General features: G+C 48.7%; 1 protein-coding gene across 1 annotated transcript in view; it reads left to right on the forward strand.

The window, feature by feature from the left end:
• LOC144593406 (CUB and sushi domain-containing protein 1-like) overlaps positions 1-15,003 on the forward strand; it is a 1,892,487-nt gene that overhangs the window by 1,099,302 nt on the left and 778,182 nt on the right. The gene's annotated exons all lie outside the window — the stretch shown is intronic.

A 15,003-nucleotide genomic window follows, 5' to 3' on the forward strand; every position in this document is an offset into this window, starting at 1 on the left:
TATTAGTTTGTGTGGTTGTAATTAGGAAGTGTACCATGTAACAGTAGCTCTGTGGATGAGCAATGAGCAAAGTTCAATATTGTTTGCATTGGTCAGTAACACTGTCTTTAATGGAAAGAAAAAAAGGCTGGTTTACACAAAAGGTCACAAAGTGGTGGAATAACTTGGCGGGTCAGGCAACATCTCGAGAACATGGATAGGTGACGTTTCGAGTTGGGATCCTTCGCGCTATGTTTAGTTTAGGGATACGGAGTGAAGACAGGCCCTTCGGCCCACTGAGTCTATGTCAACCAACAATCACCCACACACTGGTTACAGAATCATAGAGTCTCATTGTGGAAACAGGCCCTTTGATCCAACTTGTCCACACCACCCAACGTCCAATCTACACCAGTCCCAATTGCCTGTGTTTGGCCATATCCCTCTAAACCTTTCACACCTTTCTAAATGTTTCTTAAATGTTTTGATAGTACCTGCCTCAACTACCTCCTCCGACAGCTTGTTCCATGCACATACCATTATATCCAAGCACATCTCCATTAAACCACACAATGCTGGTGCCCATTGGTGAAGGCTGGCATCTTTGCGACTGCCAAGATTCTGAGAGGTGTTTACAAATGAGATGCTGGGAATCTGGAAGGGCAGAAAGGTGATGCAGTGATAGAGCTGCTGCCTCACAGCGTCAGAGACCCAGGGCTCAATCCTGACCATGGGTGCTATCTGTGCGGAGTTTGTACGCTCTCCCTGTGACCAAGTGGGTTTTTCCCGGGTGCTCCGGCTTTCTCAAAAGACGTACGGGTTTGTAGGTTGTGTGGCTTCTGTAAATTGTGCATTGTTCCTAGTGTGTGTGGGATAGTGCTAGTTTCAAGTGTTTTGTGTTTTTATGACAAATTTGTTGGCAGATCAAATTTCCCTGCTGGGAACAATAAAGTCCTATCGTATCGTATCGTACGGGGTGGTCAGCCCGGACTTGTTGGGCCGAAGAGCCTGTTTCCGCGCTGTACCTCTAAAGTCTAACCTCCAATTTTGGTGCAGTTTCCATAATAAGAATAATGTGCCAATATGAAGGTTATTCCCAAGGGAATAATGCACAACCTTTAATGAGCATTTACTTTTCTAGCAGGAACCAAACTATAGCCAGGAAACAGTCATTTAGTTTATCGTGTATACGTAAAGTGAAAAGCTTTTTTGTAGCATGCTAACCAGTCAGCGGAAAGACAATAGGTGATTGCAATCTAGCCATCCACAGAGTACAGATAAAGGATAAAGGGAATAATGTTTAGTCCAGATTAAAGATGGTTTGAAGGTCTCCAATGAGGGAGATGGTAGGTCAGGACCCATCTGATGATGATTGTAGGCCAACATAGGCCATGGTGTTAAGAGCTCTTGATACATTTCTTTGAAAAGTGCCTTCGGATTTCATTTTCATCAAAGAACACCATGGAGCCATCAATTTAAATTGCCAGTGTGGCGATTGGAGTCTTGTGCATGCTTGACCTTTGCTCAGTCGTACTCCTTAATCATAGGATGTCTTGATTAAAACAAATCAATTGAAGGTATAAATATGGTTAATAAACAAAGCAGAGGACCACATCTGCATGGACTGTTTGCTTTTGTGACCTTATCCAGACCATGGTAACTCACGATAGAAGATCAAAGTCATGCTGTCATTTTAAGCATGCTTAGCAGCTGCTTGGCCGATGAACACCCATCAACCTAATATTTTGATAATGTCTATGCTTCAACAAGCGACTTTTGCGGCACAGTGGTGCAATAGTAGAGTTGCTGCCTTACAGCGCCAGAGATCTGGGTTCGATCCTGACGATGGGTGTTGTCTGTACAGAGTTTTTTACGTTCTCCCTGTGACCACGTGGGTTTTCTCCGGATGCTCCGGTTTCCTCCCACACTCCAAAGACGTGCAGGTTTGCAGGTTAATTGGCTTCAGTAAAATTGTAAATTGTCACCTAGAGTGCAGGATTGTGCTAGTATAAGGGGTGATCGCCGGCCAGCATGCTCCGATTTCATCCCACGTTCCATGCAGATTTGCTGCATTGTATTCAGTGGCGTGTCACCTGCTTACTGACATAAATGCTGCCTGCAGAATGGTCTTCTATGTGTGTGAGTTACCTGCACATGGAGCCGTGTTACTGTTTTTATATACAGACTGCTGTTTGTACACAGAGATGCTGATTAATGGTCAGTGTGTAGCGACCATAGAGAATGGTCCAGGTCGTCGAACCCTCAGATTGGCCAGCGAGGTCACGTGTGAACGCAACCATGGGGATTGGTCCAGGGAGCGACATGGCTGATTGGCCAGCGTGGTCATGTGCGCTTTTGGCGCCCGAAATGTTCAGTTCGGCGAAGTCTTCGAAGAAGACAGTAAGTTTTTGATGGTTGTCCTTTACCTTGTTGTTTAACTCTGTATTCGAATATTGCGGCTGCAATAAACTTCTTCTACAACCAACAAGTTTTCGGACTCGCCATATTGGTGACCCCGACGTGATCTGGACGATCACCGACTATGCAGGAACACGACGCCTCGTTGTTGATTGCCGCGCCTGGCACACCGGAGTTAAGCGCGGTAAGCGTTCACCTTCCGTTGTTTTGGACACATTCACCGCAATCTTGGTTTGTCCACACCGAAGCTCAATTTCATATAAAGAAGATATCGGACGACTCCACGATGTATTACTACCTCGTCAGCGCTCTATCACCGGAGACGACCACACGCGTGATGCGGTTCATCGTTAATCCGCCTGCGGAAAACAAGTACGAGGCCATGAAGAAAGTGTTACTGCGAACCTTCGGGTTTAATAGGCATGATTGCGCTGCAAAACTTCTGCACCTACCGGATCTCGGAGATCGACGGCCTTCCGTTCTCATGGCCGAAATGATGATGCTAGCCGGTGAGCATACGGATTGCCTTATGTTCGAACAGGCATTCCGAGAGAAGCTTCCTGAGGATGTCCGACTGCTGCTCACGGATTGTTCTTTTAAGGACCCCGAAGCATATGCAGCGAAAGCGGACGCGCTCATAGCGGCTAAAAACAAGGCAAGCGGTTCGATCAACAAGGTCTCGACATCAGTGACCACGCCACAGCGACATCAAGATGGCGCCGCGTCTCCCGCCATTTCTCCGAAAGCCAGCCAAAAAGATCCGCACAAGCGCGGCTGGTGCTATTATCACCTACGATGGGGTAACGAATCCCGCAACTGCCGCTCACCTTGTACCTTCGCGGGAAATGCCTCGGCCGATCGTACATAGGGGCAGTTACGATTGGCCAGAACCGACGCCTCTACGTCCATGATCGATTCACGGACACAGAATTTTTGGTGGATACGGGAGCCATCGTCAGTATAGTGCCGCCGACCGACCTCAAAACCAGAACGGGTAAGACAGGTCCCACCCTCATCGCGGTTAATGGCAGCCCCATTCGCACTTTCGGGATACGGAAGATGTCCCTTGTGTTAGGCCCCCGCACGTACGAATGGCCATTCATCATAGCCGACGTCAGACAAGCGATCCTGGGCGCAGATTTTCTCTGGGCTTTTTCGCTGGTCCCTGATGTCCGCGGTAACGACCTCCGACCCTCCGCCGGATAGGAGCCCGTCGCTCCGACAATCGCCTCCCCGACCAGCCCTACTGTCCAGGCCGTCGTCGCGGCCCCTGACTCGTATGCTGAGATCCTGGCGGAGTTTCCAGAGCTGCTCATCCAACGTTTTGACACGCCTTCGGCCAAGCACGGCGTGGTCCATCACATCCGCACCGAAGGCCCTCCCGTTTTTGCTCGGGCCAGGAGACTACCGCCAGACAAACTGGTGGTGGCACGGGCGGAATTTAGGAAGATGGAGGAAATGGGAATTGTCCGACAGCCCGTGGGCCTCGCCGTTGCATATGGTCTCCAAGGCATCTGGGGGGTGGAGACCATGAGGCGATTATCGGCGTCTCAATGCTGTCACCACGGCTGATCGCTACCCCATACCACACCTACAGGACTTTTCGTCTGGGCTGGAAGGAGCGGTGGTGTTTTCCAAAATCGATTTGGTGCGAGGATACCACCAGATTCCGGTGCGACCGGAGGACATACAGAAAACTGCAACGATTACTCCGTTCGACTTGTTTGAATGGTTGCGTATGCCTTTCGGTTTAAAGAACGCGGCACAGGCTTTCCAACGACTGATGGACCGTGTGGGCCGGGGTTTACCCTTTTTGTTTATTTATTTAGATGACATCCTGGTCGCCAGCCCCTCAGTGCAGGAACACCAGGTCCACTTGCGGACTGTGTTCCAGCGGCTCCAAGACCACGGGCTCATTATCCAACCCTCCAAGTGTCAATTCGGCCTCCCTTCTCTTGATTTTCTAGGGCACAGAATTACCCCTGCCGGCGCCTCCCCTTTGCCCGAGAAGGTGGAGGCTATCCGGGCATTTCCCAGGCCCACCACAGTAAAAGGGCTACAGGAGTTCGTAGGCATGGTTAACTTCTACCATAGGTTCGTTCCGGCAGCTGCGCGGGTCATGCGCCCGCTCTTCCAATGCCTTGCGGGAAAACCGGTAGAGTTGATATGGTCCCCGGCCGCAGAGTCGGCTTTTACAGCTGCTAAGGCAGCCTTGGCAGACGCCACCATGTTGGTCCACCCGAGCCCCTCCGCCCCCACGGCCCTGACGGTTGACGCCTCTGACGTGGCGGTGGGCGGGGTCTTGGAGCAGCAGGCCGGTGGCCGTTGGCAGCCTTTGGCGTTTTTCAGCCGGCAACTAAATTCGGCTGAGCTGAAGTATAGCGCATTTGACCGAGAGCTTCTGGCCCTCTATTTAGCTGTTCGTCATTTCAGGTACTTCCTTGAGGGCCGCCCATTTGTGGCCTTTATGGACCACAAACCATTAACATTTGCATTTTTCAAATTGTCTGACCCATGGTCGGCCCGCCAGCAGCGGCACCTGACTGCCATCTCCGAATTTACCACCGATGTCCGTCATGTCGCGGGTAAGCTTAATGCCGTTGCTGACGCCCTGTCTAGACCTGCTTTTTCCCCTATTTCGGCGGTGGACTGCGAGGTGGATCCCCAGGAGCTTGCGGAGGCACAGCTTCTAGCGGATACCGCTTCGGCATACCAGTCCACCACTTCGGGATTGAAGTTGGCTCAGGTAGCCTGCGGGTCGGAAGGCACAAAAGTCTGGTGCGATGTTTCTCTTCCCCGTCCCAGGCCGGTAGTACCGCCCTCCCTTCAGCGCCGGGTTTTCGATGCCATTCATGGGCTGGCGCACCCGTCCATCCGCTCCACCTCTGCTTTGGTAGCAGCTCGGTTTGTCTGGCATGGCCTACGGAAACAGGTAGCGGGTTGGGCGCGTTCCTGCGTTCCCTGTCAGACCGCTAAAGTCCAGCGCCATGTCCACCCCCCCGTACAGGATTTTGAGGTCCCAGCAGTTCGTTTTTTCCACATCCACGTGGATTTAGTCGTGCCTTTGCCTTCCTCCCGGGGCTACACCCACCTCCTCACGGTGGTGGATCGGTTCACCCGGTGGCCAGAGGCTTTCCCATTGTCTGATATTTCGTCAGCGTCTTGTGCCAGAACTTTGGCCCTCCATTGGGTAGCTCATTTCGGGGTCCCGGCAGTTATTACCACTGACAGGGGGCCGCAGTTCACTTCGTCCCTCTGGGCCGCGCTCGCAGAACTGTACGGTTCCAAGTTACAACCCACTACTGCATATCACCCCCAGGCAAATGGACTTGTAGAAAGGTTCCACCGTCAACTTAAAGCGTCCCTCAGTGCAAGACTTGAAGGCCCGGACTGGGTAGACCAGCTCCCCTGGGTTCTTTTGGGCATCCGGACTGCTCCTAAGCTAGATCTCGGTGCGTCGTCCGCGGAGCTAGTATATGGCTCGACACTTCGAGTACCCGGAGATTTGTTTCCGGACCCTTCAGACCAGCTGCCTACAGTCCCATCAGTGTTAGCATCTCTCCGGGAACGGGTGGGCTCCCTGGCTCCAGTCCCGACTTCACGTCATGGGTGTCCCATGGTACATGAACCGCCTTCCCTGAAGGACTGTGAGTTTGTTTTTCTGCGAAAAGATTCCCATCGCGCCCCGTTGCAGAGGGTCTATCAAGGGCCGTTCCGGGTTTTGCGTAAGGGAACGGCTACCTTCACCTTAGACATGTGCGGCAAGAGTGAGCTCGTCTCGGTGTCCCGGCTCAAACCTGCACACTTGGATCCAGATCAACCAGTCCTGGTCGGTCAAACCCCTAGGAGAGGCCGACCTCCGTTAGTTCCGCTCAGTCCAGGACCCCCCGTTCCGGCAGTTCCTCCAGGACCCCCCGTTCCGGCAGTTCCTCCAGGACCCCCCGTTCCGGCAGTTCCTCCAAGTCCGGAACCCCCGGCTCCTGTGGTTCAGGCTGTCCCTCTCCGTACTCGTTATGGTCGCGAAATCCGGCTCCCTGCTAGGTTCCGTACCTCGGGTTCTGGGGGGGGTCATGTAGCGACCATAGAGAATGGTCCAGGTCGTCGAACCCTCAGATTGGCCAGCGAGGTCACGTGTGAACGTGACCGTGGGGGATTGGTCCAGGGAGCGACATCGCTGATTGGCCAGCGTGGTCATGTGCGCTTTTGGCGCCCGAAATGTTCAGTTCGGCGAAGTCTTCGAAGAAGACTGTAAGTTTTTGATGGTTGTCCTTTACCTTGTTGTTTAACTCTGTATTCGAATATTGCGGCTGCAATAAACTTCTTCTACAACCAACAAGTTTTCGGACTCGCCATAAGTGGTTCTTAATTGTCACGTGCAAACGCACAGTGAAATTCTTTTTTTTTGCATCCATTCCAGTAAAGTTTTGCCAGACCTTAGCACAATCCCCGATTAGCAAAGTGTACAGACATAGTCCTCTGAGACCGTGTGCAAGAGGCGCCAAAGTTCTAGTTCCAATCAGTGGTGCCCGATCCAGGCAAGCCCCAGGCTGCTGCAGGGCCTCCAGTCTGTGAGCTTGGTCTTCTGGAGCGGTGCCCGATCCAGGCGAGCCCCAGGCTGCTGCAGAGCCTCCAGCCGTCACCTTCCCTTGTACGTCTGGATCGTCCAAGGCACGGTGGCGCAGCGGTAGAGTTGCTGCCTTACAGCGAATGCAGCGCCAGAGACTCAGGTTCGATCCTGACTCCGGGTGCCGTCTGTACGGAGTTTGTACGTTCTCCCCGTGACCTGCGTGGGTTTTCTCCGAGATCTTCGGTTTCCTCCCGCACTCCAAAGACTTACAGGTATGTAGGTTAATTGACTGGGTAAAATGTAAAAATTGTCCCTAGTGTGTGTAGGATAGTGTTAATGTGTGGGGATCGCTGGGCGGCGCGGACCCGGTGGGCCAAAGGGCCTGTTTCCGCGCTGTATCTCTAAAAAAAAAAAATGACGTCCCTCTCCTCACCTTTGTGCCCCGGGGGGCCCTCGCGCAGCCGACCTCAAGGGTGTGGAAGGCCAGACCCCAGTTCACTCTCCTACCGGCCTTGCTCCTCGCGTCCGTCATCTCCGTCTCCCTCCTCTCACTCCACGTTATCAGTTTTCAACCGTCAAATTGTAATTCGGTGCATAAAATTGCAGTGCTCACCTTTTCAATTGTGGTCCGCTGCCTTCTGAATACAGGTTTGAAGTCAGTATTTTTCAAATCCGCACCACTGTGAAAATGCCTTGCTTCGTCCTTTCATACGAAGGCATGAATTTCTTGCCTGTTCGACAAATTTAAGCATCAGTGATATGATAAGCTTCCTTTAATTGGATTTCAGCTCAACCAGAGCAAGTTTCTCTGAAGTTCACTTGCACTGTTTCACAAACTACAGTTGTAAATTTAGCCTATCTGCAAACATGTCTTGTTATTTTCGAAGTGCGATTTCTCTGCACAATTGTGAATAAAACACCAGTCCAAATCATTTTGATCTCCTGAGTTAAATGATTTGCAAAGGCAAGCCGTATGTTGAAGGAAATATTCTCTCATTTGAACATGATTAGATATAGTATTCCAATGCAAGGATGAATCCCACAATATCAATGTGTATTCCTGCAAATTTAATGGTCAAAGGTTATGGGAGCAGAATTAGGCCATTCAGCCCATCAAGTCTACTCTGCCATTCAATCATGGCTGACCTATCTTTCCCTCTCAACCCCATTCTCCTGCCTTCTCCCCATAACCCCTGACACCCGTACTAATCGAGAATCTGTCAATCTCCAATTTAAAACATATCCATTGACTTGGCCTCCGCATCATTATATATTAATAGTCATGGAGTCAATCCAGAATTTATAATAGAAAATCAATATTTATTATTCTTGAAAAGGGATAAACTATAGTTACAGACGTACACATTTGTTGTTGTTCCGCTGGAAAGGGTGCTTTGAAGATTTATGAGGATGTTGCCAGGACCTGTGGGCCTGAGCTTACATGGAGAGGCTGGACAGGTTAGGACTTTATTCCTTCGAGCACAGGAGGGTGAGGGGTGAATCTTTTACCCAGAATAGGGGAATCAAGAACTAGTGGACATACTGTAGGTTTATGGTGAATGCGGAAAGATTTAATGGGAACCTGGGGGCAAATATTTTACATGAAGATAGGTATTTGAAAAGATCTGCTGGAGGAGGTAGTCGAGGCAGGCACTATCATGATTTTTAAGAGAGTTACAAGGATAGTGTAGGTTTAGGGGGATTTGGGCCAAATGCAGGCATGTGGGACTAGTGAAGAATTAGTTGATTTAGTGGCATTTTAGTCGGCGTGGGCAATGTTGGGCCGAAGGGCCTGTTTCCATGCTGTATGACTCTATAACATTCATAGACCTGCAGTGCCACTGTAGATAGGTTTGGTGGAATAATTCCTGCAAGGCTTGCAAGGATATGATGGGCCGAATGCTCGTCTTCCTGTGAGATGCCACGACTCTGCCAGAATCAACATTGTTCACCCTGGTTATGTTTGCCTTTCCGCTTCACATGAAGATTAAATGCTGCAAAATTTTAATCATCGTTTAATTTTGTCCCTGGGGTTTTAATTAGTGTTTCTTTGAACTGCACACTTTTATTGGGCTCTTTGGGTACACTTGTGCAATAATACAGAAGAAACTGCTACGCAAGTCCCACTTCACCTCGACCTTCTCAAAGCCACTTACCGAATGTCATTCAAAGCATACACACTGAATCCAATTGCAAACAAATTGACTCAGTTCCAAGTCCCATGAGTTAGAATCATTACCTCATTGTTAAAGTGGTTCCAAGTGTTATTGGGTGATCAGGGTACGATAGGATTGATTCCATTGTTTTGTTTTAAAGAGAGATTAGGTTGCATCTGCTCCAACAACAGCACAGTGATAATAATCGTGGTGTTACATGGTTGTATCTGAAGTGTTATTGTAACACTTGAACTGTTGTTATCTTCCACCACAATCCTGCCGGCATTGTTAGGTTCATCTGCCTTTGGGCCAATGACCATTTATTCAAGAGGATCCCTGCTCTGCGATGTTAAGGTTGTTTCTCTTGTAGAGTTCTCTGTTTCCCTCATAAGCCTCGGAGAGGATGGGGATCTTATCGAAACATATAAGATTATTAAGGGGCTGGACACGTTAGAGGCAGGAAACATGTTCCCAATGTTGGGGGAGTCCAGAACCAGGGGCCACAGTTTAAGAATAAGGGGTAGGCCATTTAGAACAGAGATGAGGAAAAACGTTTTCAGTCAGAGTGTTGTAAATCTGTGGAATTCTCTGCCTCAGAAGGCAGTGGAGGCCAAGTCTCTGAATGCATTCAAGAGAGAACTAGATAGAGCTCTTAAGGATGGCAGAGTCAGGGGGTATGGGGAGAAGGCAGGAACGGGGTACTGATTGAGAAAGATCAGCAATGATCACATTGAATGGTGGTGCTGGCTCGAAGGGCTGAATGGCCTCCTCCTGCACCTATTGTCTATTGTCGGAAGAGGTTTCCCCGGAACGGTGGACACAAAGCACCGGAGTAACTCAGCGGGTCAGCCGGCATCTCTGGAGAAAAAGGATGGGTGACGTTTCGTGTCGGGACCCTCGTGGTGCCTGGATTAGAGGGTTTTAAACAAGGGGAGGTTGGACAATTTGGATTGTTTTCTCTGGAGTGTCAGAGGTTGAGGAGGGAGACCTAATAGAAGAATTAAAAATAATAGAGGTAAAGGTGAGATAGACAGTCCGAAACTTCTTCCCATGGTGGAAAGGAGAAAGACGAGGAGGCATGACTTGAAGGTGGAAGGGGCAAAAGAAGATGTGCAGGTCAAGTTTTCTTTACACAGAAGGTGGTGGGTGCCTGGAATGCGCTGCCAGGGGCGATGATGGAGGTGGATACAACTGTGCTGTTGAGGCTTTAGATAGGCACATGGATATGCAGGGAATTGATGGCTATGGATGAGGTGCAGGCTGAGATTAGTTAGCTTGACGTCATGTTAGGCACAGACATTGTGGCCTGAAGGGCCAGTTCATGTACTGTACTGTTCTATGTTGAAGCTGAGGAAGTGAACACTCAAATGAAGGGATAGGAACCTTCAAGTTTAGTTTAGTTTATTTATTATTGTCATGTGCGTACCAAGGTGCAGTAAAAGCTTTTTGGTGCATGCTATCCAGTCAGAGAAAAGACTATACGTGATTACAATCAAGCCATCCATTGTGTACAGATACAAATTAAAGGGATTAGCGTCCAGTGCAAGTTAAAATCCAAATTAAAAGTAGTTTAAAGGTCTCTGATGAGGCGGATGGGAGGTCAGGCCAGGACTACTCTATAGTTGTTGGTCGGATGGTCCAGTTGTCTGATAATAATGGAAAGGAACCCTGAATCTGGAGATGTACATTTTCACACTTCTGTACTTCGCCTGATGAGAGAGGGGAAAAGAGGGAGTGAGACTCGTCCTTGATTATGCTGGTGGCCTTGCTGAGATAGCGTGAAGTGCAGATTAAGTCAATGGAAGGGAGGTTGGTTTGTGTGATGATCTGGGCTGTGTCCCACTCATCTCTGCAATTTCTTGTGGTCTTGGATGGAGCTGTTCCCAAACCACACAATGATGCATACCGATAAAATGCTTTCCCTGAAAAGAAATATTCAATATCTCACTTCTGTTATAATAAGGGTTGCACTCAAACTGATTCAATTGATGTATTGTTTAAAATATATCCAAGTATTCATGTTCGAGTGAAACTACTTCCCGATGAAGGGTCTCGACCTGAAACATCTACCCATGTTCTCCAGAGATGCTGCTTGATCTGCAAGTTACTCCAGTATTTGGTATCCTATTGTGTAACCAGTATCTGCAGTTTCTTGTTTCTTCATCTATCCTTTTTTTTGAACTTGTGATCTTTATTGCATTTCTGTATACAAGACTCGGTGGGCCGAAGGGCCTGTTTCCGCGCTGTATCTCTAAATCTAAAATCTAAATCTAAAAAAAATCGTGCCATCAGACAAGAGTGAGTCAAGAGTTTTTTTTGGTCATATGTCCCAGATAGAACAATGACATTCTATATATTTATGGCATATTTATGAACAATTAAATATATATATATATATATTCATATATACATGGATATATATATATGTGTGCGTGTGCGCTCTCTCTCTCTCTCTCTCTCTCTCTCTCTCTCTCTCTCTCTCTCTCTCTCCTCTCTCTCTCTCTCTCTCTCTCTCTCTCTCTCTCTCTCTCTCTCTCCTCTCTCTCTCTCTCTCTCTCTCTCTCTCTCTCTCTCTCTCCTCTCTCTCTCTCTCTCTCTCCTCTCTCTCTCTCTCTCTCTCTCCCCCTCCCCCTCCCCCTCCCCCCTCCCCCTCCCCCCTCCCCCTCCCCCTCCCCCTCCCCTCTCCCTCTCCCCCTCCCCCCTCCCCCTCCCCCTCCCCTCCCCCCCCTCCCCCCCTCCCCCTCTCCCCCTCTCCCCCTCCCTCTCCCTCTCCCCCTCCCCGCTCTCCCCCCTCCCCCGCTCTCCCCCTCTCCCCCTCTCCCACTCTCCCCCTCTCCCACTCTCCCCCTCTCCCACTCGCGCACACTCTCCCTCTCGCGCACACTCTCCCTCTCGCGCACACTCTCCCCCTCTCCCTCTCGCGCACACTCTCCCTCTCGCGCACCACTCTCCCCCCTCTCCCCTCTCGCGCACACTCTCCCCCTCTCCTCTCGCGCACACTCTCCCCCTCTCCCTCTCGCGCACACTCTCCCCCTCTCCCTCTCGCGCACACTCTCCCCCTCTCCCTCTCGCGCACACTCTCCCCCTCTCCCTCTCGCGCACACTCTCCCCCTCTCCCTCTCGCGCACACTCTCCCCCTCTCCCTCTCGCGCACACTCTCGCTCTGTCACTCTCGCGCACACTCACGCTCTCACGCACACTCTCACTCTCGCTCTCACGCGCACCACACACACCACACACACACACACACACACACACACACACACACACACATAAAAACAAACAATATTAGTGCAGAAAGCCGAAACCAATGCCCCGAGTCCATGTAGTTCAGAGTTTATTTGGATGTTGCAGTGTTTAATAGCCTGGTGGCTGTTGGGATGAAGCTGCTCCTGAATCTGGACGTGACAGTTTTCAGGCTCCTGTACCTTCCTCCATGGTTTACATTACTGTTTCACACCCACTTCCCTTGCCATCATGCACTCACAAGCGAGCAAATCAGCATTTTATTGTACACTGCCGCACGTGCAAAGAAAATGCGTTATTTGATTGAAAGTTTCAACCACAGAGATGACACGTATCACTGGTCAGTGTCTCAGCATGAGGCAGTATTTTGATTAAACTGTAGCCTGCAGCAGTGGATGTTCACTGAATGACTGTGAAATAAATTAAGGAAGAAATTCGGCCACGGCAAATGAAGTAGTGAATAATGAGTGCCAAGAATATTTTAGACATCGGTCAAAGTTGAGTATCTAAATTCAATCAGGTGCACAACACAATGATGAATCTATCCTTGAATATTTTTATTTTGTGGAATTGCCAGACGTTACTTTCCCCAGTGGAAGATAAATGTTATCTCCTACTTCCCATATAGATAGACTTTCGAATAACTAATTGCAGTATATAATACAGTACGATGATATGTTCATTTTCACCATTAACCTTATGGAGTGTACAGTATTACAGACATTGGTGAGGCCACATCAGGCATTGGTGAGGTGTTCAGTTTGGTCACTCTGTTTTCGGAAAGATGTTGCTAAGCTGGAAAGTGTTCAGAGAAGATTTGTAAGGATGTTGTCAGGACTCGAGGGCCTTGGCTTTCGTTAGAGGTTGAGCAAGATAGGAATTGATTCCTTGCAGCACAAGAGGATGAGAGGATGTGATCTCATATAAGTGTATAAAATCATGAGAGGAATAGATTGAGTAAATGCACATTCACCCAGAGTCTTGAGCTCTATGTAGGGAATCAAGAAATCGAGATTAACAAAGATCCATCCAACAACAGATGTGGATTTAAATTTATGTATTTAACTAAATATCTCTCTCTATATATCTATTTATTGAAATAGATATAAAACTATCCACCTATATGTTAATTGAAAAGAAAGCTTTATTTTAACAATCATTACTTTTTGAAGGCAGCACAATGGCGCAGTGGTAGATTTGCTGCCTTGTAGCACCAGAGACTCGGGTTCGATCCCGACTACAGGTACTGTCTGTACGGAGTTTGTACGTTCTCTCTGTCGCCCTGTGGGTTCTCTCTGGGTGCTCCGGTTTCCTCCCACATTCCAATTATGTGCAGGTTTATAGGTTAATTGGCTTATGTTAAAAAAACAAATTGTCCATCGTGCGTAGGATGGAACTACTGTATGTGGATTGCTGCTCGGCACAGACTCGATGGGCCAAAAGGCTGGTTTGCACGTGTGTCTCTAAACAGATGAGAGATTTAAATTAATGTACTTAGCCAAATCTGAAATTATATGTATTAAAAAAACTGTCCACCAAATGTTAACTTAAAAAAACAAAAACATTATTTTAACAATCATCACTGTGAAGCTCTAAAATAGAAAGTTTCAACTTTAAATAAAACTTTAAATAACAAGCTTTTTTAAACTTTAAATAAAAGTGCGAAACTTTAAATAAAAAAATCAAATCCACCAATGGCTTCCAGGAAAGGGAATCGGCCATCTTTATTCCAGTGAGCCTGTGTGTAATCAAGGGACATGGGGAGAAGGCAGGAACAAGGTACTGATTGTGAATGATCAGCCATGATCACATTGAATGGCGGTGCTGGCTCGAAGGGCCAAATGGCCTCCTCCTGCACCTATTTTTCTATGTGTGTGTGTGTGTCAGTGTCTTCAGACCCAGTAAACCAGTTGACTCTTAATTCCCTTCTCAGTTCAAGGAATATGTGGATGGACTTAATCCAAAAAGAAAAGGGAGTTTGCAGGTTAATTGGCGTCTGTAAATTGTTGATCGCGTGTAGGATTGAATTGGTGCACGGGGTGATCGTTGGTCGGCGTGGACTAGGTGGGCCGAAGGGCCTGTTTCAGCTATGTATCTCTAAAGAGATATGTAAGTCTATGTAAGTCTCAAAAGACCTACGGTGGTTCACGAACATTTTCCCCAGAAGGTTCTCGGCAGCTTGAGAAAAAACAGGATTATAGTTCATTTCAATACACGTTGAGGATACACTCACTACCTGCAATTTAGTTGCAGCGTAAAAAAAAGTGCAAATTAGAAGAACAGCAACTCCATATTAAAGAGTAACCTGTTGCGCCTCATATTCCACTTTGGTACCTTACAATTGAATTCTCCAATTTGAGGTCATCTCTCACTACCCCCCCCCCCCCCCCTCACACCACCCCCTCTCCCACCCACCCCCCCCACCTCTTTCCTCCCATCTGCCCCACCTGGACTCCCACCTATTTCTCCCCACAACCCACCCCCTACTTCTCTCCCCTGGCTTTACAATCCACAACTATACAAACCTGCCTCATGCCTTCCTTCCTGGTCTCCCCTCTGTTCCAAGGTTCTACCTCAAGCACCCCCCTCGCCTGTGTCAACCTATTACATTTGTCCTGCCCCTCCCTTTTCCAGTGT

Source organism: Rhinoraja longicauda, chromosome 5, assembly GCF_053455715.1.
Source record: "Rhinoraja longicauda isolate Sanriku21f chromosome 5, sRhiLon1.1, whole genome shotgun sequence".
Classification (NCBI taxonomy): Eukaryota; Metazoa; Chordata; class Chondrichthyes; order Rajiformes; family Arhynchobatidae; genus Rhinoraja; species Rhinoraja longicauda.